Source organism: Pleurodeles waltl, chromosome 7, assembly GCF_031143425.1.
Source record: "Pleurodeles waltl isolate 20211129_DDA chromosome 7, aPleWal1.hap1.20221129, whole genome shotgun sequence".
NCBI classification, from domain to species: domain Eukaryota; kingdom Metazoa; phylum Chordata; class Amphibia; order Caudata; family Salamandridae; genus Pleurodeles; species Pleurodeles waltl.
The window spans coordinates 194,671,430-194,685,656 of NC_090446.1; the positions used below are offsets into that span (position 1 = coordinate 194,671,430).

The following is a 14,227-nucleotide window of genomic DNA, read 5'->3' on the forward strand; positions in this document are numbered from 1 at the left end:
ATTCCTGCTTTCTCATGCTTTTACGATAATAGCAAAAAAGTCGCAATGGATCCACAACCCTACATATATTTCCCCTTTAATATCTCAAAAACTACTGAACTGATTTACATCAAATTAGTGAAAGCACAATCTGCATACCGAAAGCTAGATTTCTGCCAAAGGTCATATAGAAATGAACATGGGAAACAGCTTTGTCCCAGGGGTGGGCACTCCGGGATAGAGCAGGAGCTGGTGTTCCCCATGGCCATTATTGGCTCCATGAGGGGGACCACGCGCCCCCCCCTCAAACCTCTAACTTTTCCCCGGGTGGTTGTGAGCCATGGGGCCAGGGGTCTGTTACGGACCCTCTTCATTATCTTATTTTAGCGGTGGGGAGGTGGTGGACCCCGGGGTGCTGGGCACCTGCATAGAATTGAATGTTAGCAAGGTGGGGTCTGCAGAAAACTGCTTTTTTTGCCCTGGGGGTCCCTGTGGGACCCCAAAAACAGACCTAAGGGGTCAGGATGTCCCCATCCTGGCCCATTTTCTTTTTTTAATCTTTTTTCTGGGACTCGGATTCAGTTGAGTCCCAACATGGCTGCTAGCACTTCGTGGTTGACGTGTTGGCAGCCCATCAGATCTCAGCATGAGATCGGGAGGATACTTGTGCCTCTGAAGCCCTGTCCCAAAATACTGCCAACACTTTAACCAAACAGATCTCTGCAAGAAATGTTGAGTATTCATGAATTTGTTGTAACCCCAGATTTACAAATTTGGATTTTCTTTAATTTCTTGAAAACTACTGAAGGGATTTACAAAAATCGTGCTTTCTGGACCAAGAGCTACCTTTCTGCCAAATTTGGTGTAATTCTGTTCAGCGGTTCGGGCTGTAGTTGTGTCTAAAATCTCTACTGGAATTAAAATGTGAAACACACTTTTTTTGACCCCCCCCCCCCCCCTCTTTTCTCTGCTTCCCCTTCATAGATCGTCCCATAAACTTTCCATGCACTAAAGATGCAACCTGACACTTTATTTTCCCTATACAACTATATGTAAAAATTCAAACATTATAGTTATAGTTGTCATTGACAATTTATCCACCACCTTCAAATTACAATAAGTAACAGACTTTGTTACGCACTCTTTTCAGCTTGCTAACCAGACAACACTAACTATAACTTACTTAGCATCAGTCCTCAACTAGGCATATTTGTACAGTGCATGTTCACTCAAGAGGAGGGTTTTCTTCACTATTTACAATTAATTAAATGCATTGTTTATTGTTACTCAACTCAATTGTACTAATTTTGTTGACATCAGAAGGATGAAAATTTAAGTGGACCCACCAATGTTTGAAGCACTGACCATTAGATCAAGCAGTGATGCCTGGAGTGCACAAATTAGTCCTTTAATTTTCCAGATCCCTCCGTTCAAAGCCCTAGCTTTGACAACATAAATTTTCTTATGTAAAATCCATGACTCTTCATTTATTGTTCTAACCCACATCTTTTATTAGTTTTAATGTACAGTCTTGCTCCTTTGTATTTATCTAATTCATTTTTAAACCAATAATATAATTGTGATCATTTCATCTCTACATGATTACCTGAAAACGTGGATGTGAGAACTGGATCCTGAAATGTTTGCTAATGTTTAATGTTTAATCTCGTAGCCTTTCGCCATGGGCCTGGTTCCTCTCCACCCAGTTTGGGGAATTTAGCTTTTCTGTGGAAAATTCCTGCTAACAGATCACTGTCATGCTATGATCCCCTTTGATGAGGGATGTGGGTGCTGGAAAGAGTTGGAGAGTCTCTCCATTTCAGTAGTGTCCCATTCCCATGTTGGGAGGATCCTGATGTAAAGCTGAAGGACTGGATACAACTCTCCCTATCAGAAGCAATTTTAAGCAGCGCGACGGGGGCAAGGTGGATATAGAATCCCAGGTGGCCAACTCAAAAGATCTTAGCCAAGGCTTTAGGGGGAAAATTTGCCATTGTGTTAGCCACATTTAGAGAAGGCTGTCTGTTAAAGGTAAATAACAAACGTACTGAAAAGTGAGAAGTAGGTGAAGGGGAAAAACAACTGACCCTTAAAGGCTTATGTGGGAAAAAACTATTGCACCTGGATCTTTGAAAAACAAACAAATGTGTAGTTCCCATAAATGTGAATGTGTAGGAGGCAGCCTTTGAGTTTGGAAGATTATGGGCAGAGCTGTATAATAAATTCGGTTTACGTACTATTCGGGTGGAGATAATGTGAACTCATCTACTTCTGTGTCTCTCCAGAGAGACCTCATATATGTTAAGCCTATCTACAGAGTTTTAAGATAAAAAAAGCACTTGTGTAACATTTGAATAGCCGAATAATTCAATGCCAAGTGAACTAAAACATTGAGGTTCATACAAAAGAGGGGATAGGACTTGACTGAGGAAAACTCCGATGTCAACGGTGTTGTGTCAGACGCCACACAACCAGTCGTGGCTTGCAGCATGCAAAAGGGGTGGGGTGGTGTGAGGGGGTTAAATTAAAAATAACAAAATAATAAAAACCAAAACAGCTTACCTCCTGAGCTCCATCCGCTCCTTCCACTCCTTCCACTCTTCTGCAGGCACAGGCTCCCAGCCTGCCCTGCACCAATCCTGATGCTGCGTAGAGCACCGTCAGGATTGGCTTGGAGCGCCCAGGCAGACTGGCAGCCTGTGCAGGCTTTCTCCAGCCCTGTAACTGTGTTGCTGGGCTGGAGAAAGCCCACTGTGCATGTGTGTGCTGGCCGTCCCGAGACGGCTGGCCAAACAAACACACGTGCGCTTTGGGGGGAGTGCTGTGCACGCACCCTCATTGCTCATCACCCCAAAGCCCCGCCCCTTCACCAAAAAACGATAATAAACAGAGTTTATTATCGTGTTTTAGGAAAAGGTTTGCAGCTGCTGCTGCTGGTGGTGGAATGCTCCTCTTCCCTAACGGAAGAGCCGCCCCTGCACATGACCCAGTTCAGCCCTAGATAGTGTATTTGTAAAAAAAAAAAGAATCAACCTAAGTTGTTTCAGAGGCCCCTATATCCAGAGTTTATTTTGTACCAATGGTTGCTGACGATGGGCACCAGCACATAATTTTGAAGACAATTAATTATTTGCGAACATCAGACTTTGTCCCAGACTTTATTGAGAGAGAATGGGAGAAAACGGGCGAAGATGGAAGAAGAAGAAGATGAAAAAATAGAGACAAAGGGAGACAGCAGATTTGAAATTGAGCATGCAAGATTGACATAAAAGGATAAGAAGTGTAGGTTGGTGGATGAACGGGGTAGGAGATGGTTTCTCGATGAAACATGCACAGTACTTGGCACCCCAGCATTTACAGCACCGACAGTGCATTCCAAGGGAAAACTTTGTGCCCGGCACAAATTTAAAAAAAAAATAAAGCAATTTGGAATTTTGAACATTGATAAGAGTTGCTCCTGCCCTTTGTTGAGCCTAAAATCCAATTGCACAACAACCACGTCTGCATATGACTTTAAATGCCTGCAGCTGCATACTGGTGTCTTTTGCAGGTTCTATAGAAGCAAAGGAGTACATGTGGTTGGGGCACAACAGGGGGCATATTCATACTTTTTGGTGCAAAACTGCACACACGCAGTTTTGCACCAAAAGGTTTAACACCGGCTTGCGCCATTCCTGAACACCATATTTATGGAATGGCACAAGCCGGTGCAAAGGGTGGGCTAGCATAAAAAAAAATTGCTAGAGCCGGGTGGGGCTGGCGGTATGGGAGAAGGGGGTTTTGCACCAGAAAATGATGTTATGCTGAAAAAAATGACTTACCTATACTTACCCTGCTTACCTGGGATGGGGTCCCCCATCCTTCGGTGTCCCTCTGGTGTGGGTGGGGGTGTTCCTGGGGCTTGAGGAGGGCACCTGTGGACCCATTCCATGGTGTTTAACCATGGAAATGGGCCCACAGGTCCCTTAACGTCTGATCTGACCCAGGCGTTAAATAATGGCGCAAAGCAAGCTTTGCACCATTATTTAGCCCCTCCTTCCACCCGTGCGTCATTTTAGCACTGGGGGACAAATATGGGGCTATGGGGTTAGCACAATTTTTTGGATGGGAACGCCTACCTTGCATCTCATTGACGCAAGGTAGGTTCATGCATCTAAAAAATGTTGCATACTTCAATATTTTTACGTTAGACGGCTCTAACGTCAAAATATAAATATGGAGTTAGTTTTGCACCAAATTTGTGTAAAAAAAAAAATTACGCAAATTCGGCGCGAATGAGGTACAAATATGTCCCCACGGGTTCTATGGAATGCTTCTTCAAAAGGAGTTTGCTTGAGTGAAATGCATATGAAATCCAGAAACTAACTGACAATGTTACTGAAATTGATAAAAGCATAAAGCCTTTTAGAACACTCTTCAAAAAGAATGGATGGATAGGATTCATTAATAAGATGCAATTGTCACAAAAGGGATCTATAGTAAGAAGCTCACCAGAAATCTTACTCTCTCGCTCGCTCTCTCTCTCTCACCCACACACACACACGCTCTCTCTCTTTCTTATGTTGTGTCTCAATCACTCTTCCTGTGCAAATTATATTCTTGAGAAGTTGGCCTGAGCACAATCACACATTACTTTATGTCACACAGCACCAAACCCCTGATGATACAATTCAAATTTCACATGGTTTGCCCTTGGGCGGTTGTCATTCCCTAACAAATTTTAATGGAAGCCATACTTCGCTTACAAATTTTATATGACACTCCTCGGTTTCGCATCAAGCACAAAATACATTTTTGTGCGACTGTGGCCGATGCCACCAAATGCTTGCTCTTCATACATTGCAAGCTCTGCAGATTTACTGCCTAGTACCGACATCGAGGGCACACTTCGTAGCATATTTAAACACCTCTTGATAGTGGATGGTCTCCTTTGTGCCACAGAACATCTCACACGGAAGTCACAAACTGTATAACCTTCTGAAAGAAGACAGTAATTAAAATAAACCTTCAAACCTTAGAGTCTCATTTTTCTTCTCTTAAAGCACCAAGAAAGCTATGATGGCTATCCTGCTTGCTTAACTGACCTGACCCTTATCGCATAGGTTTATGGCTTTGTTGTGCTCCAAAAAGTAGGACTGGTATAATAAATATCTAAGCAACCAGAAAACATCTCACACTTGCTTCATATCTCCGGGTAGACTGCTAAATACAGCCATCATTTTCTTACAAACTTCTCCTTCAAGCAGCACCACCCAGTGGTTAAGAAAGGTAATTCGACATGTTCAGCTAGTAAACTGCGATGCTTGTTCATAGCAAAGTGAGTAAATTATTCGTGACCCTTTTGCGCTGAAAGGTCTCATGTAAGCTTTTGAAGTGCATTCGAAAAATTAGCCGAAGTTGCTCAGCTTTATCTTTGTTGAAGGTGGGTACACATAGTGATACATGTTCTTTTTAGCAGCTGCGACTCCTGGCTTGGCCCTTGAGACCCCTGGCACTGCCTTTGTCACCCCTGCATTCAGAGGTGACACATTCAGTTCATGAATAATATTCTATTATTCATATTAATGTAAAAAAAAATGGAACACATTAGCTGGAATGAGTTCTTTGGTGGCAGTTGCGGTAAGTAAAAATGCTTTTAAATGCATGTTGTGCACATGCTTGCGGGATTGAGGGGCATATTTACAGACCCCTTGCGCCCCAGAGTACCACTGTGGCATCATTTAAGCTAGCACTGTGGCACTTTGTAAACCCTCCTGACACATTTTACCTGCGTCTGGTATAATGTATGCAAGGGGGCCGTAGGGAGGCCCATAAAAATGATGCAGTGAAATGTACAAGATTTCCCTGCGCCATTCTAGTGTAATTTTTAACTCCTTCCCAGGGTAGGCTTTAAAGTGATGCTATGCTATTTCCTATGGGCCTCCCTGAGCTTTTCTGGCCTAGCATACTTTTTTTGGTGCTAGTGGTGCTAGTCCAGCAAAGCACCACAATAGCATCAAAAATATTGACACTATTGTGCTAAAGTGCACAATGGTGCGATGTATTTTAAATACAGCATGTGTTTTTGTGAGTGAAAGTCAGTGAGAGGCAGTGACAGGTAGTGAGTGAGATTGTCATCTAGATCTACTATTCCTTGATCCTTAGACAATGCTTCAGCAAAGATGCTGCGCTGCCTTTATGTTGAAGGGAGATAGTCAAAACGCACTAAATCTTAGTCAATATATTGCATTCTTTCTCTTTCTGTGCTCTGGTACTCTTTTGGCAGCCATGAACCAACGTACTTAACCTTTTTCCATTTTGCAAGAGTGTGTACATGCTCTGCAGCATAGGTTTTGTGGTAGAAAAGGTCCCTTCCAGTACCAAGATATGCTTTAATGCTTTCCCCAACTTTATATGTGTGCCATATAATGCATCACACATGCACATTTGGAGAAATGAAAATATTTCTTCTCGTTATGCCTGCCACAAGGATTCATGAGATTTTGCCACAAATCCCTCTCTTCCAATGTTTGTAGTTGGGAATTTGCGTCAAAACCCATGAGTGACTGTGTGGGTTTGCCCATGTGCTACCCATAGAAGGCCCACTTCACACACAATAATGCGAAGCAATGGCTATCACATTTTGTGTAACTTTGGCATATGATCCATGACAAAACCGGATTTGCTTTGGATGGTAAATCCCACTTGGGACCAGGTTAAAGTTACAGAAGAGTAAAACGTTAGTAAACCTTGGCCTGGGTGTTGTTATGTAAAATTCTGATTAGGATTGAATGTAAGTGAACGAGAAAAAATAAGAATGAGTTTAAGGGATGTGTGATGTTAGTGTAATGTGAAATACTTCCTGGAAACATTAGATTCAAGGGTCATATAACTTCACTTCCTGTAAAGTCATTAAAGTCAAAGGGTATGTGATGCCCCTGGCATTTCGGTGAATTGACACCCATGCATCTGAGTGCCTCTTTCATCTCCTTTTGTTCCTGCATTCAATTTGACAAGTGGGTGATTATGCTTCATTAGTTGGGTGCCTGTTTTGGATTTTGCAGAATGGAGAGGACTGGGTGGCCAAGACGCTTGAAGCCTAATATTGTGATTAGGTCCAGCAGCAGCAGCCTTGTGGTGCACCAGTGTTGTGTAGTAGATATGCTGGGTATTTTAAGCAGATTACCCTTATGCTACCTGGCTGAATGGGCTGAAGTGCTCCACCATTTTTATAGATATAGTGGGCCCGATTTACAAAGGTAACTTACAAGTTTGAGTAAGTTTACACTTTGGAGTAAGTTTACTATATTTCAGAATTCACAAACTGCACTATTGTAATAACTTACACTTTTGTAGTAAATCGTTTGCAGTAAGTCCTGCACTACACATGGCCAGCTACTAGTGGTGCAATGCCCCCACACAGGAGGCAATAGAGTGTAAGTTAGTACAAAAATGTAAGTTACCACAAAAGTGCACTTTGTGACTACCAAAAAGTAGTAATATCACTCAAAAGGGTAAATTAATACAAAAGTGCAGTTTATAAATAGCACTTTATAGTAAGGGTTGTAAAACTACTGTAGCACTACAAAATGTACTGCAAAGTGCAGTTTTGAATTAGGTCCAGTGTTTTTGCACTGGTAATGTGTAGACTGTTGCTTAGGAAAATGTGTGTTTGGACAGCACAGTACAAAAACAGCAGAACACTTGGATTACTCATTCATGGTTTGTAAAGCATGTAAGAGCAGGGTCATGCTGGAGTATTTTGTTGATGCAGACTTCTGCATCTATTCATTTCAGGAGACTCTATGAAAATGCAGGAGTTTAAACACAGGATCTACCATAAACATGCTTTGAGAAACAGGAGGTCCCATGTATTGCAAATATTCCTGATTCAAAGGCGTTTTCATCCATTAAATGAAATATTACATTGTTTCTAAAAGGGAAATGCTCCCACACTAGTTGACTTTTATCTTATTAAACAACCTTTGAAGGTTTGCAGACTTTTTGAATTCTATGAGCATCATGAATAATTCTAGATCTCACTTTTTGACTGATGCCAATTCTGGGGACTTGTCTGCTACAATCGATCTTCATCACTACTTTCCAATCTGATGAATGATGCTAAGCACGGGACACCACTATTACATCCATTGTTGGCCCTCATGACCACCGTGTGCTTAACCTTATGTGCTACAGTAGACAGGAACTGGCAGACTACTAACTGGAAGCATAAATCACCAAATAGCATAAGGTTGCTTCTAAATGTGGTCTCACTTGATGGAAAAATAGACCAATTACCTCGACTAATAAATCTGGACAATACGTCAGAGTCTAAATTACTTACAAATTAAAAAATGTGGCTACTCTGACTTGCTGAATAAAGTGCACTTGTTGTCTGTATTATTATTGTCTCTCACGAAGTCTGTCATCATATTAGTGCATTGTAAAAATGGGGAGAAAACCCGTCTTATGTGTAAAAAAGAGTTATACAATTAAAGGGTGGTCGGTTCTCAACACATAGTATGCACACAGTTGAGGAGGTTGTAAATCACTATCTTTTACTGTCAGCCTCCCTCCTGCTCAAGGGCCACAGCCTGACATCCATATTGACCCACTAATTACAAACTCTGGTATGCCATACATTCCACTCGCTTGGGATGTATTTGTGTAGGGTCTACAATTCTGTGATATAACCTTTACTAAAAATACTAGCAAACAGGTTCATATTGTGATGGTAGCTAATTTAAATAACGTTGGACAACATTGGAAAGAACATAGACACATCTTTCCTTCGAAATAGTGGAGTCCCTTATGCAGCATGCATGGTCTTGAAAGGAATCCCACGAACTTTCCTAAAGATTTCCAAAAGTTTGACAAGCGCTGGTCTCAAATACATGTATTTCTACATGAACAAATTTCAAAAGAAGATTTACTACAAGCTCTGTGAATATCAGTGGCGGCTTCTCTGCTATGGTGAAGGAGCATCGCCACCCCCCACCAGTAGCAGCAGCTGCAAACCTTTTACTACAAAAGAATAATAAACTACGTTTACTATTCTTTTGTAGTAAAAGGGGTGGGCATTGGGGATGACAGCCATGAAGGGGAGTGTACAGAGCACTCCCCTCAGTGCACATGTATGTTTGGCCAGGCCACTCGGCCCAGCAAAACACGCATGCGCACTGTGCTCTCTCCAGCCTGGCACTGGGTAGCCGGGCTGGAGAGAACAGGCACAGGCTCCCAGTCTGCCTGGGAGCGCCCTGGCAGCCGGTGCCTGATTGCAGAGGAAACGGAGGAGCGGCGGCACGGCACGGAGTGGAGGTAAGTTTACTCAAGTTTATTTTTTAAGTTTATTAATATTCTCCCCACCCCTCCGCCGCCCTGCCCCCTGTAGCCCCTGCGAGACACGACTAGTGAATATAAGTTATTTTCATTATATAACCTAATTCTATAAATGGTATGTGACTTCCAAAAGACTCAAGATGTTGACTTCTCTTTATCAAGACGTTAAATGATTTTATGTGCAATCTGTCACCCTCCCTTAATTCCCTAGTGTCACTGCATTGTTTGTGCTAATTTGGAGCAAAAATAAAATTAAGTAACTTCAACAAACAAACAAGAAACACAGATGGATGAAAGAGCTATAGCATAAATGTGGTAAAAGAAATATAGTTATTTAAGAGACATAAACAATCTACTAAGCAATACTGTTAAATTCAAAATGCAAAGTTGATTCAGAGTGTTAATATTACATAGGGTGTTACAGAAGGCAGGACAATCATTTTAATCATTCAGAAAGACTTAGGGGCATATTTACAAGCCCCTGCCGCCACCTTGCACCTCCCTAGTGTCATTTTTATTTATGCTATTGAGGTGGTAAGGAGGCCATTCCCCCACGCCATATTTACAAAGTGCTGTAATGTCTGCATTGCGCCACTTTGTAACCCGTTACGCCACATTTTTCCTGTGCAAGACATAATGTATGCAACAGGAGTGTTCCCCTGCAGGGAGGCCCGGAAAAATGGCAGAGTGAAATTTGCAAAATTTCACTGCTTCATTTTTCTATCATTTTTAACGACTGCCCAAAGCAGGCATTAAAGTGATGCACCTATGTTAGCCTATGGGCATCACTGTGCTATGCTGCAGTAGCACCAACATTTTTGGCACTAGTGCAGCAAAGTGCCACAGCAACGCCAAAAATGTTGACACTGTTGTGGTTACGACTTACATGATGTGGCCTATTGTAAATACAGCACAACCATGGTGTTGTTAGGAGGGAGCAGGGGACACATGAAAAGTGGCACATCAGGACCGATGCGCCACTTTCTTGTAAATATGCCCCTTAATCTGGCCTATTTGGGGATTATGGCTACGAGTGATAGTGACATGACACGAGAATGTGAATTGGCTATCCAAATACAGATATGTCATCCCTTTCCAAGATTACTCTAATGGGACAATGTAAGGTCAAAATAACATTGATTAAAGCTACAAATCTCAGTACCCGAATGTTAGACCAGAAGGTGTTTTCCAAATTCATTTGACAAGGCTCTATTCACACATCATAAGCAGAGGTGTGTTTAATCGCAGTATTGAAAGCTTGATTGTATGGTGATTGTTTATTCCTTGGTCTACTGTTGTCTGGTGGGCGGTGGCAATCACTTTGTCAAAAGTATATAGGGACTCTCCAAGAGTATAACAACCTAATAAATAATATTGTCATTTAAGACAAGTGGCCTCTGAGATTGGAGTAGAGTTCAAGGAGCCATTTTGCTTAAAAGTTAAAGTGGATAGATCTACAATGCAGTACATCAAAGGTCCTGCTTTTTAATTGAACAGAGACAGCGAGAATAGAAGAGAAGGATAACGATTCAAAAATAGGTATAATCTCAGCTACCATACTCCTCTCAACTCCTAAATTTATGCTGTGGAGGGTCATGGGACTGATCACTGATGCAGAAAGACAAGACTTTGAAGATTAAATCTATGCTTTTGTTTAACGTCTGGAACTTTTGTTATCAGAAAATAGCAAAAATGAAGGCTCCCTGATGAATCAATTACATGTTGAGAGTGTCAGTGATAGGGGGCCATCTTACAAGCAATTGACTTCCTTCACCTTCCTGCAAAGTAATCAGAAACCCATCTGCACCAAATCTATGGAATGTGTATATGTTAGGTTGATCTCAATTAGATTAGGATACTTTATAGATGTATGCAGTCTTTTCTATTGTGGAATTTTGGGTACATTTAAATGTGGGACTAGCAATAGACAAAGGAGCAGCTATTCAATCTGTTTTGGGGGGCAAATTTACAGGTCAGTCTTCATATGCACCAGACTGCAGATGAGCTATGAAGGTCTTCCTCAAAGCACTATGGGGGTCATTTCAACCACGGCGGTCTTTTCACAAGACCGCCAAGGGACCACCGTGCTGAAGACCGCCAGTGGTGGCGGTTTTCCGCCCGGCGTATTATGACTGCTGGCAGCCCTCCGTCCTTTTCCGGACAGAAAGCCGCCAGTAGCCATACTGGCGGTCGGCGGGGAAGTGGAGGTTGCTCCACCTCCACCGCCCTGTCAACAGAACACCGCCCACCGAATCACGTTACGTGATTCGGCGTGGCGTGTTCTGTTGACGGGGTGCTGGCGGCGGAGCAGCCCCCATGGATCCCGTCCCCACCCGGAAGATCAACGGACCAGGTAAGTTGATTGTCCGTTAGGGGAGGGGTGTGAGGGGGTGTTGTGTGTTGTGTGCATGCATGGCGGTGTGCGTGTGAGTATGATGAGGGGGTGTGTGAGTGCGTGTATGCATGCAGGGGGTGTGTTGTGTTTGGAAATGCGTGCGTGTCTGCCTGTATGTATGTCTGTATGGATGTGTGCGTGTATGTCTGAATGTGGGTGTGCGTGTATGACTGTGTGTGTGTCTGTTGGCATGTTTGTTCGTGTGTGTGCGGGTATGTGTGTTGGTGGTGTCTGTATGCGTGTCGGGTGTGTGTCTGTGTAGTGATGTCGGGGGTAGGGGTGCGGAGGGGGTCCTGCCACCTTTGAGGGGTGGCAGGGGGGTGGGGGGTGTCGGGGAAGGACTCAGGGTGGGGGTGGGGGGTGGGGGAGACCCCTATCAGTGCCAGGGAAGGGATTCCCTGGCACTGATGGGGCTTCCTGCCATGGATTTCATGGCGGTGCCCAACCCCATGAAATCCATGGCGGTCAGCTGGGTCATGATACTGCCGGCGGTCTTGTGACGGCCACCGGGCTGGAGACCCAAGTCTCCAACCCAGTGGTCGTCTCCGCCCTGGCGGTCGGTTCGGAGAAGTGGCGGATGACCATAGCGGTAACCGCCATGGTCATGATTCCAATTTTTTTACCGCCAGCCTGTTGGCGGTAAGACCGCCACTTCTCCGCCAACCGCCAGGGTCGTAATGAGGGCCTATATATTTTGATATTATTGCACATCACAATATTTCATTAGTCATGGAATTTGAATAGCTTACATGTGGTATGCCAGTTGTAGTTTGTGAAAACAAAACAAAATGGCTTCATTCTCTATGTTCTTTTTAGCATTCAGATCCAACAGTTCTGCCTTCTGCTTTCATACATTGCTGCCTTAAACTTGTTATCAAAGTAATAATGAAACCTACAGCTACACTTCTGATTACAAAAGAATATCAGAGCTCTGCAAGTGTTTTCAAATTATGAAGAATTGTTAAATGTCCACATCACAGATGTTTTGATTGCATGGTCTATGTTTGAACACAGGCAATAATCCCCCAAGGTCAGATTTTGCTACCCTGGAAGCATTTGTTACCTTGAAATATTATCTATCAATGGGTGCTCATCAGTTTATTATTACATTATCAGACCATAGCCAACATTTCTATTAACATAATCTAAGAGCATTGTCCAAATGCAAATGTATTGGAAACGTATTAGAACTAAAACTAAGTACTATTTAAATAAGATTTGGATCCATTACTATGCTCACATTAATGGGGCCCTTTGTAAAGATTAAAACTTGGATAAAGATCGTAAATCACCTTTGTTTTAGCAATACTGTGGTTTCCCGACATGCCACAGCAACAGTTTCTCTTGCAGTGCTCATCTGACCAATCTGGATGTCAGCATCTAGCTTTGGTAAAAACTCTAAAATGTAAGCCAATATGTACCTGTGGAATGATATGAAGTCTGGGAAAAGATAATAATAATAATATAGGTCTGCAGAATTACTTCTACTTACAGGACTATTATGTCCATGGCATTCAACTTAAATTTCAACTTAACCAGAACCATCTTGGTCACAGTGATTGACCGTGATTTGGAAGAAAACATATGTGTTAATGAAGATGGTATACTGCATCTAGAGTAATTCAAATACCCTAGTCTTTTGTGATTGGTGTATTTTGACTATCCCGACCAACATCTGATTGTAGCTCTCATTTACAGTCTTTTTTTAAAACATATACATGCTCAGTTAAATCTAGGTGGCCAGTTTCAACTAGTTACTGTCCTCAAAGTGATGGTTAGTTGCATCAAGAGCACCATTGTATTGAGCAACTCGTTTCTCACAGAAAATTGTTTATGGCACTACATGATATTACTCATAAGAACAATTTGCACGTAACTACCGAGATATCTCTGTTCTTTAAGCACAGAAATGTCCATTCTTATATTGTGATCCCAGTTTTGTCCATTGTTTAAGTCTTCATAAATATATATGATTTTTTTGATTTTCGTCAGCATAGTCCTTTCATTTTAATGAAAGCTGAGGAAGATATGAAAATATGTGCGAATCTTCGGCCTGCACCAGTCTATTCTCAAATTGGCTTAAAATTGTCAGTTTGATAAATTGGGTTATTAGTAGATGAGGGTGCGAGCCCTTCTCAGGCAACAGCTACAATCCCCGTCAAGCTGAACCACTAAAGTCACTAATTTAACCAGTGCTTAGCCCTCTGGTGGCACAAAAGCGGTGAAGCTTAACCTAGAGGCAGTGTGTAAAGTAGTTATGCAGAACACAAACAGTAATAAAGTGAAAACACAACACATGAAAAATCCCACATTAATTTAGAAAAATAGAGTACATTTTAATAAGTTGATACCAAACTTGCAAAAAAAAATCCAGTCATTAATACAGGAGATATGCAATTATAAAGATCTAGATATAAATAGTGTTTAAAAGCACAAACCACAAACTGTGGTCATCTGGTTGCACCAGATTTAGACAAAGTCGCAAGTTCAGGCAGATTGCAGAGGAGCACAGGCCAGATATAGGGACCAGATTAG

The 14,227-nt window shown here is 42.3% G+C and overlaps 1 protein-coding gene across 1 annotated transcript in view; it reads right to left on the minus strand.

The window, feature by feature from the left end:
- The window catches only part of HNF4A (hepatocyte nuclear factor 4 alpha), a 558,778-nt gene that overhangs the window by 222,113 nt on the left and 322,438 nt on the right, over nucleotides 1–14,227 (minus strand). The gene's annotated exons all lie outside the window — the stretch shown is intronic.